Genomic DNA, 9,324 nt, shown 5'->3' with positions numbered 1-9,324 from the left:
CGTTTTGGGAATATTTGCATTCTGTACAGGCTTCCTTATTTTCACTCTGTCGTTTAGGTTAGTATTGTGGAGTAACTACAATGTTGTTGGTCCATTCCTCAGTTTTCTCCTGTCACAGCCATTAAACTCTGTAAATGTTTTACAGTCATCATTGGCGTCATGGTGTAATCCCAGAGCGGTTTCCTTCCTCTCCGGCAACTGAGTTTGGAAGGACGCCTGTATCTTTGTAGTGATTGGGTGTATTGATACACAATCCAAAGTGTAATTAATAACTTCACCGTGCTCAAAGGGATATTCAATGTCTGCTTTTTGTTTTTACCCATCTACCAATAGGAGCCCTTCTTTGCGAGGCATTGGAAAACCTCCCTGGTCTTTGTGGTTGAATCAGTGTTTGAAATTCACTGCTCGACTGAGGGACCTTACAGATAATTGTATGTGTGGATCTGATCTATAGGAGGATCTATAGGAGGGTCTGATCTACAGAAGGATCTGATCTATAGGAGGATCTGATCTATAGGAGGGTCTGATCTATAGGAGGGTCTGATCTATAGGAGGATCTGATCTACAGGAGGGTCTGATCTATAGGAGGGTCTGATCGACAGGAGGGTCTGATCTACAGGAGGGTCTGATCTACAGGAGGATCTACAGGAGGATCTGATCTGCAGGAGGATCTGATCTACAGGAGGGTCTGATCTATAGGAGGATCTGATCTACAGGAGGGTCAGATCTACAGGAGGGTCTGATCTATAGGAGGATCTATAGGAGGGTCTGATCTACAGGAGGGTCTGATCTACAGGAGGGTCTGATCTATAGGAGGGTCTATAGGAGGGTCTGATCTATAGGAGGAGCTGATCTATAGGAGGATCTACAGGAGGGTCTGATCTACAGGAGGGTCTGATCTACAGGAGGGTCTGATCTACAGGAGGGTCTGATCTATAGGAGGATCTATAGGAGGGTCTGATCTACAGGAGGAGCTGATCTATAGGAGGATCTATAGGAGGGTCTATAGGATGAAATGATCTAGGGCCGTCCCTGTGGGGAGTGACTATGAATCAGGAGTTTCTATTCTATAAGGAAGCCTAACTTTTCACAGGCTGTGGAAACTTCCAGAAGCTACCAGAAGATGGCAGCACTCCCTAAAGAAATGTACCACCCTCTATGGTAGGGGTGTACGTAGGTGGTTGTGTACTCACCTCCTTAGGGGTCTGTGCACTACCTTTAACCAGAGCCTTATGGTATATAGTACACTACATAGGGAATAGGGTGCCATTTGGGATGAATAGTAACATGTTCGTGACTAAGATCAGTCATGTTCGAGTGACGTTCTCAGTTTCATTCATCAGACAACACTCTTATCTGTCTTCATGGAGAGAGAAACAGGGGGGGAGACAGAGGGAGAGAGAGGGAGACAGAGGGAGAAACAGGGGGGAGACAGGGAGAGGTGGAGACAGAGAGAGAGAGACAGAGAGAGAGAGAGAGCGAAAGAGAGAGAGAGACAGAGACAGAGACACAGAGAGAGACCATTCTGTCCTGTAGTGAGGTCCACTGAGAGCTGCTCCATTACTTAGTACCATTCTGTCCTGTAGTGCGGTATATTAGCTGAGAGGACACTGAGAGGTGGAGAACATAGTGGATGGACTGGAGTGACTGTAGGAGACATAGTGGATGGACTGGAGTGACTGTAGGAGACATAGTGGATGGACTGGAGTGACTGTAGGAGACATAGTGGATGGACTGGAGTGACTGTAGGAGACATAGTGGATGGACTGGAGTGACTGTAGGAGACATAGTGGATGGACTGGAGTGACTGTAGGAGACATAGTGGATGGACTGGAGTGACTGTAGGAGACATAGTGGATGGACTGGAGTGACTGTAGGAGACATAGTGGATGGACTGGAGTGACTGTAGGAGACATAGTGGATGGACTGGAGTGACTGTAGGAGACAAAGTGGATGGACTGGAGTGACTGTAGGAGACATAGTGGATGGACTGGAGTGACTGTAGGAGACATAGTGGATGGACTGGAGTGACTGTAGGAGACATAGTGGATGGACTGGAGTGACTGTAGGAGACACAGTGGATGGACTGGAGTGACTGTAGGAGACATAGTGGATGGACTGGAGTGACTGTAGGAGACACAGTGGATGGACTGGAGTGACTGTAGGAGACACAGTGGATGGACTGGAGTGACTGTAGGAGACACAGTGGATGGACTGGAGTGACTGTAGGAGACATAGTGGATGGACTGGAGTGACTCTAGGAGACATAGTGGATGGACTGGAGTGACTGTAGGAGACAGTGGATGGACTGGAGTGACTGTAGGAGACATAGTGGATGGACTGGAGTGACTGTAGGAGACATAGTGGATGGACTGGAGTGACTGTAGGAGACATAGTGAATGGACTGGAGTGACTGTAGGAGACATAGTGGATGGCGGTGAGTGACTGTAGGAGACAAAGTGGATGGACTGGAGTGACTGTAGGAGACATAGTGGATGGACTGGAGTGACTGTAGGAGACATAGTGGATGGACTGGAGTGACTGTAGGAGACACAGTGGATGGACTGGAGTGACTGTAGGAGACATAGTGGATGGACTGGAGTGACTGTAGGAGACATAGTGGATGGACTGGAGTGACTGTAGGAGACATAGTGGATGGACTGGAGTGACTGTAGGAGACAGTGGATGTACTGGAGTGACTGTAGAAGACATAGTGGATGGACTGGAGTGACTGTAGGAGACATAGTGGATGTACTGTAGTGACTGTAGGAGACATAGTGGAGCCCCCATAGGGCTCTGGTCAAAAGTAGTGCACTATATAGGGAATAGGGTGCCATTTGGGACGCAGTCTTGGGTCACGTTCCCTTGCTCAGACGTTGCATGCATCAACCAATGGTTGCGTGCCACATCATCGACTGTGTCATCAACTGACAGATTGCTCTAACGTATGATCTGGTTAGCTGATACGTAAAATACCTGTACAGGCGTTGTAAGATCTGCCAGAGGAACATGCCCAAACATTTTTTTTTACCCATAGTTCCCCAGGCAGGTGTGGCCATCCTTTTGGAGCAGAGAAAGTCAGATGGTCAGGTGTGGCCATCCTATTGCAGCAGGGGAGGTCAGATGGTCAGGTGTGGCCATCCTATTGGAGCAGGAGAGGTCAGATGGTCAGGTGTGGCCATCCTTTTGGAGCAGGAGAGGTCAGATGGTCAGGTGTGGCCATCCTTTTGGAGCAGGAGAGGTCAGATGGTCAGGTGTGGCCATCCTTTTGGAGCAGGAGAGGTCAGATGGTCAGGTGTGGCCATCCTTTTGGAGCAGGAGAGGTCAGATGGTCAGGTGTGGCCATCCTATTGGAGCAGAGAAAGTCAGATGGTCAGGTGTGGCCATCCTTTTGGAGCAGGAGAGGTCAGATGGTCAGGTGTGGCCATCCTATTGGAGCAGGAGAGGTCAGATGGTCAGGTGTGGCCATCCTATTGCAGCAGGGGAGGTCAGATTGGTAGAATGCCAATATCAGATTGGTAATCCACCACCTACTTCATGCTGGATTAGATATAAAAACGCCCCAGGTTTTGATTCAGAATTATGGGGTCAGGGGATTAGAGGCAAACACCATTATTACATTGGCCCTTGCCCAATCCTGGAATTAATCTGAATACCAAAAAATCCTAATCTTTCATTACATGGTGAGATTAAGGAAGGAGAAGCCTGGGTTGAATTTGTCTGTGGTGTGCGAGCACAGGCAAGGAAGCTAGCACGTACACACACATACCTCTGAGGATCGGCTCTGGGATATTATGTAGTCACAGGGTGGAAATGTTACTGGGGAGATCTGATGGTATCTCTGAGATAATACATGGTATGTTTATGATTGGAGTTTGCAGTAATGTTCTTTAATTGATCTCTAAATTCAGAGTAATGATCTTTCCTTATCTATATTTTATAGTCATTTAGCAAACGTTCTTATCCAGAGCGACTTACAGGAGCAATTAGGGTTAAGTGCCTTGCTAAAGGGCACATCTCTCTCTCTCTCTCTCTCTCTCTCTCTCTGTCTCTCTGTCTCTCTGTCTCTGTCTCTGTCTCTCTCTCTCTCTCTCTCTCTCTCTCTCTCTCTCTCTGTCTCTCTCTCTCTCTCTCTCTGTCTCTCTCTCTCTCTCTCTTTACCTTTTTCTTTCTCTCTCGCTGTCTATCTAACAGTAAACATTACACTCAGAAGTTCCAAAAGAATACAGACATTTCAAATGTCATTTTGTATATATACAGTTTTGTAACAATGTGCAAATAGTTAATGTACAAAAGGGAAAATAAATATAAATATGGGTTGTATTTCCAATGGTGTTTGTTCTTCACTGGTTGCCCTTTTCTTATGGCAACAGGTCACAAATCTTGCTGCTGTGATGGCACACTGTGGTATTTCACCCAGTAGAAAAGGGAGTCTATCAAAATTGGGTTTGTTTTCGAATTCTTTGTGGGTCTGTGTAATCTGAGGGAAATATGTGTCTCTAATATGGTCATACATTTGGCAGGAGGTTAGGAAGTGCAGCTCAGTTGCCATCTCATTTTGTGGGCAGTGTGCACATAGCCTGTCTTCTCTTGAGAGCCAGGTCTGCCTACGGTGGCCTCTCTCAATAGCAAGGCTATGCTCACTGAGTCTGTATATAGTCAAAGCGTTTAAGTTTGGGTCAGTCACAGTGGTCAGGTATTCTGCCACTGTGTACCCTCTGTTTATGGCCAAATAGCATTCTAGTTTGCTCTGTTTTTTTGTTTGTTCTTTCCAATGTGTCAAGTAATTCTCTTTTTGTTTTCTCATGATTTGGTTGGGTCTAATTGTGTTGTTGTCCTGGGGCTCTGTGGGGTCTGTTTGTGTTTGTGAACACCTCTCTCTCTCTCTCTCTCTCTCTCTCTCTCTCTCTCTCTCTCGCTCTCTCTCTCTCTCTCTCTCTCTCTCTTCCTCCCCCTCTCTCTTCCTCCCCCTCTCTCTTCCTCCCCCTCTCTCTTCCTCCCCCTCTCTGTTCCTCCCCCTCTCTTCCTCCTCCTCTCTCTTCCTCCCCTCTCTCGTCCTCCCTCTCTCTTCCTCCCCTCTCTCTTCCCCCCCTCTCTCTTCCTCTCTCTCTCTCTTCCTCTCCCTATATCTTCCTCCCTCTCTCTTCCTCCCCCCCACTTCCCCCCCCTTCCTCCCCCTCTCTTCCTCCGCCTCTCTCTTCCTCCCCCTCTCGTCCTCCCTCTATCTTCCTCCCCCTCTCTCTTCCTCCTCCCTCTCTCTTCCTCCCCTCTCTCTTCCTCTCCCTCTCTCTTCCTCCCCTCTCTCTTCCTCATCCCTCTCTCTTCCTCATCCCTCTCTCTTCCTCATCCCTCTCTCTGTAGTGTATGTAGTATAATCTATAGTACTGTATGTAGTGTAATCTATAGTACTGTATGTAGTATAGGTTATAGTACTGTATGAAGTATAGGCTATAGTACTGTATATATTATAGGATATAGTACTGTAGGTAGTGTAATCTATAGTACTGTATGTAGTATAGGCTATAGTACTGCAGTATAGGTTATAGTACTGTATTATAGACTATAGTACTGTATGCATTGTCTATAAGGGGCTATAGGGTGCATTGTCTATAAGGGGCTATAGGGTGTATTGTCTATAAGGGGCTATAGGGTGTATTGTCTATAAGGGGCTATAGGGTGTATTGTCTATAAGGGGCTATAGGGTGTATTGTCTATAAGGGGCTATAGGGTGTATTGTCTATAAGGGGCTATATGGTGTATTGTCTATAAGGGGCTATATGGTGTATTGTCTATAAGGGGCTATAGGGTGTATTGTCTATGAGGGGCTATAGGGTGTATTGTCTATGAGGGGCTATAGGGTGTATTGTCTATAAGGGGCTATAGGGTGTATTGTCTATAAGGGGCTATAGGGTGTATTGTCTATAAGGGGCTATAGGGTGTATTGTCTATGAGGGGCTATAGGGTGTATTGTCTATGAGGGGGTATAGGGTGTATTGTCTATAAGGGGCTATAGGGTGTATTGTCTATGAGGGGCTATAGGGTGTATTGTCTATGAGGGGCTATAGGGTGTATTGTCTATGAGGGGCTATAGGGTGTATTGTCTATAAGGGGCTATAGGGTGTATTGTCTATGAGGGGCTATAGGGTGTATTGTCTATAAGGGGCTATAGGGTGTATTGTCTATAAGGGGCTATAGGGTGTATTGTCTATAAGGGGCTATAGGGTGTATTGTCTATAAGGGGCTATAGGGTGTATTGTCTATGAGGGGCTATAGGGTGTATTGTCTATAAGGGGCTATAGGGTGTATTGTCTATAAGGGGCTATAGGGTGTATTGTCTATAAGGGGCTATAGGGTGTATTGTCTATGAGGGGCTATAGGGTGTATTGTCTATAAGGGGCTATAGGGTGTATTGTCTATAAGGGGCTATATGGTGTATTGTCTATAAGGGGCTATAGGGTGTATTGTCTATAAGGGGCTATAGGGTGTATTGTATATAAGGGGCTATAGGGTGTATTGTCTATAAGGGGCTATAGGGTGTATTGTCTATAAGGGGCTATAGGGTGTATTGTCTATAAGGGGCTATAGGGTGTATTGTCTATAAGGGGCTATAGGGTGTATTGTCTATGAGGGGCTATAGGGTGTATTGTCTATAAGGGGCTATAGGGTGTATTGTCTATAAGGGGCTATAGGGTGTATTGTCTATAAGGGGCTATAGGGTGTATTGTCTATAAGGGGCTATAGGGTGTATTGTCTATAAGGGGCTATAGGGTGTATTGTCTATAAGGGGCTATAGGGTGTATTGTCTATGAGGGGCTATAGGGTGTATTGTCTATGAGGGGCTATAGGGTGTATTGTCTATAAGGGGCTATAGGGTGTATTGTCTATAAGGGGCTATAGGGTGTATTGTCTATAAGGGGCTATAGGGTGTATTGTCTATAAGGGGCTATAGGGTGTATTGTCTATGAGGGGCTATAGGGTGTATTGTCTATAAGGGGCTATAGGGTGTATTGTCTATAAGGGGCTATAGGGTGTATTGTCTATAAGGGGCTATAGGGTGTATTGTCTATAAGGGGCTATAGGGTGTATTGTCTATAAGGGGCTATAGGGTGTATTGTATATAAGGGGCTATAGGGTGTATTGTCTATAAGGGGCTATAGGGTGTATTGTCTATAAGGGGCTATAGGGTGTATTGTCTATAAGGGGCTATAGGGTGTATTGTCTATAAGGGGCTATAGGGTGTATTGTCTATGAGGGGCTATAGGGTGTATTGTCTATAAGGGGCTATAGGGTGTATTGTCTATAAGGGGCTATAGGGTGTATTGTCTATAAGGGGCTATAGGGTGTATTGTCTATAAGGGGCTATAGGGTGTATTGTCTATAAGGGGCTATAGGGTGTATTGCTGACTGTGTGTGTGTGTGTGTGTGTGTGTGTGTGTGTGTGTTGCTTCCTGAACCTCTGGTTGCTACCACAGTGGTCTTAAATGCTTCAGAGTGTGTGTTGATTTTCTGTGTGTGTGAGAGACATGTGGGGGCTTTGAATGAACAGGCATGTTCCCGGCCACCTAGATGGGTCCTTATCTCTCCTAGTGGGACAGGCTGCTGGGTGTGTGTGTGTTTGTTGCTGGTCTGTAGGTGTGTGTGTGTGTGTTACTGGTATATGGGTGGGTGTGTTACTGGTATGTAGGTGTGTTACTGGTATGTAGGTGGGTGTGTTGCTGGTATGTAGGTGGGTGTGTTGCTTGTATGTAGGTGTGTGTGTTGCTGGTATGTAGGTGGGTGTGTTGCTGGTATGTAGGTGGGTGTGTTGCTGGTATGTAGGTGGGTGTGTTGCTGGTATGTAGGTGGGTGTGTTGCTGGTATGTGGGTGGGTGTGTTGCTTGTATGTAGGTGGGTGTGTTGCTTGTATGTAGGTGTGTGTGTGTTGCTGGTATGTAGGTGGGTGTGTTGCTGGTATGTAGGTGGGTGTGTTGCTTGTATGTAGGTGTGTGTGTGTGTTGCTGGTATGTAGGTGGGTGTGTTGCTTGTATGTAGGTGGGTGTGTTGCTGGTATGTAGGTGGGTGTGTTGCTGGTATGTAGGTGGGTGTGTTGCTGGTATGTAGGTGGGTGTGTTGCTGGTATGTAGGTGGGTGTGTTGCTGGTATGTGGGTGTGTGTTGCTTGTATGTAGGTGTGTGTGTTGCTGGTATGTAGGTGGGTGTGTTGCTGGTATGTGGGTGTGTTACCGGTATTTAGGTGGGTGTGTTGCTGGTATGTGGGTGTGTGTTACTGGTATGTAGGTGGGTGGGTTGTTGGTATGTAGGTGGGTGTGTTGCTGGTATATGGGTGTGTGTTGCTTGTATGTAGGTGTGTGTGTGTGTTGCTGGTATGTAGGTGGGTGTGTTGCTGGTATGTAGGTGGGTGTGTTGCTGGTATATGGGTGTGGGTTGCTCGTATGTAGGTGTGTGTGTGTTGCTGGTATGTAGGTGGGTGTGTTGCTGGTGTATGGGTGTGTAACTGGTATGTAGGTGGGTGTGTTGCTGGTATGTGGGTGTGTGTTGCTTGTATGTAGGTGGTTGTGTTGCTGGTGTGTGGGTGGGTGTGTTGCTGGTTGTGGGTGTGTGTTGCTTGTACTGTATGTAGTTGTGTGTGTTGCTGGTATGTGGATGTGTGTTGCTGGTGTGTGTTGCTGGTATGTGGGTGGGTGTGTTGCTGGTATGTGGGTGTGTGTGTGTGTTGCTGGTATGTAGGTGGGTGTGTTGCTGGTATGTGGGTGGGTATGTTGCTGGTATGTGGATGTGTGTTACTGATATGTAGGTGTGTGTGTGTTGCTGGTATGTGGGTGGGTGTTTTGCTGGTATGTGGGTGGGTGTGTTGCTGGTTGTGGGTGTGTGTTGCTGGTACTGTATGTAGGTGTGTGTGTTGCTGGTATGTGGATGTGTGTTGCTGGTAGGTGGGTGTGTGTTGCTGGTATGTGGGTGTGTGTGTTTTGCTGGTATGTAGGTGTGTGTTTTGCTGGTATGTAGGTGGGTGTGTTGCTGGTATGTGGGTGGGTGTGTTGCTTGTGTGTGGGTGGGTGTGTTGCTGGTGTGTGGGCGGGTGTATTGCTGGTGTGTGGGTGTGTTGCTGGTGTGTGGGTGGGTGTGTTGCTGGTAGGTGGGTGGGTGTGTTGCTGGTGTGTGGGTGGGTGTGTTGCTGGTGTGTTGCTGGTGTGTGGGTGGGTGTGTTGCTGGTGTGTGGGTGGGTGTGTTGCTGGTGTGTGGGTGGGTGTGTTGCTGGTATGTGGGTGGGTGTATGTCTCCTGGCTGCCTCAGCAACCCCCTCTGAATCTCTAATACCACTGTAGAG

The sequence above is a fragment of the Coregonus lavaretus genome, assembly GCF_964263955.1.
Source record: "Coregonus lavaretus genome assembly, chromosome: 24".
Taxonomy (NCBI): Eukaryota; Metazoa; Chordata; class Actinopteri; order Salmoniformes; family Salmonidae; genus Coregonus; species Coregonus lavaretus.
Note: the sequence above shows the minus strand (reverse complement) of the source record.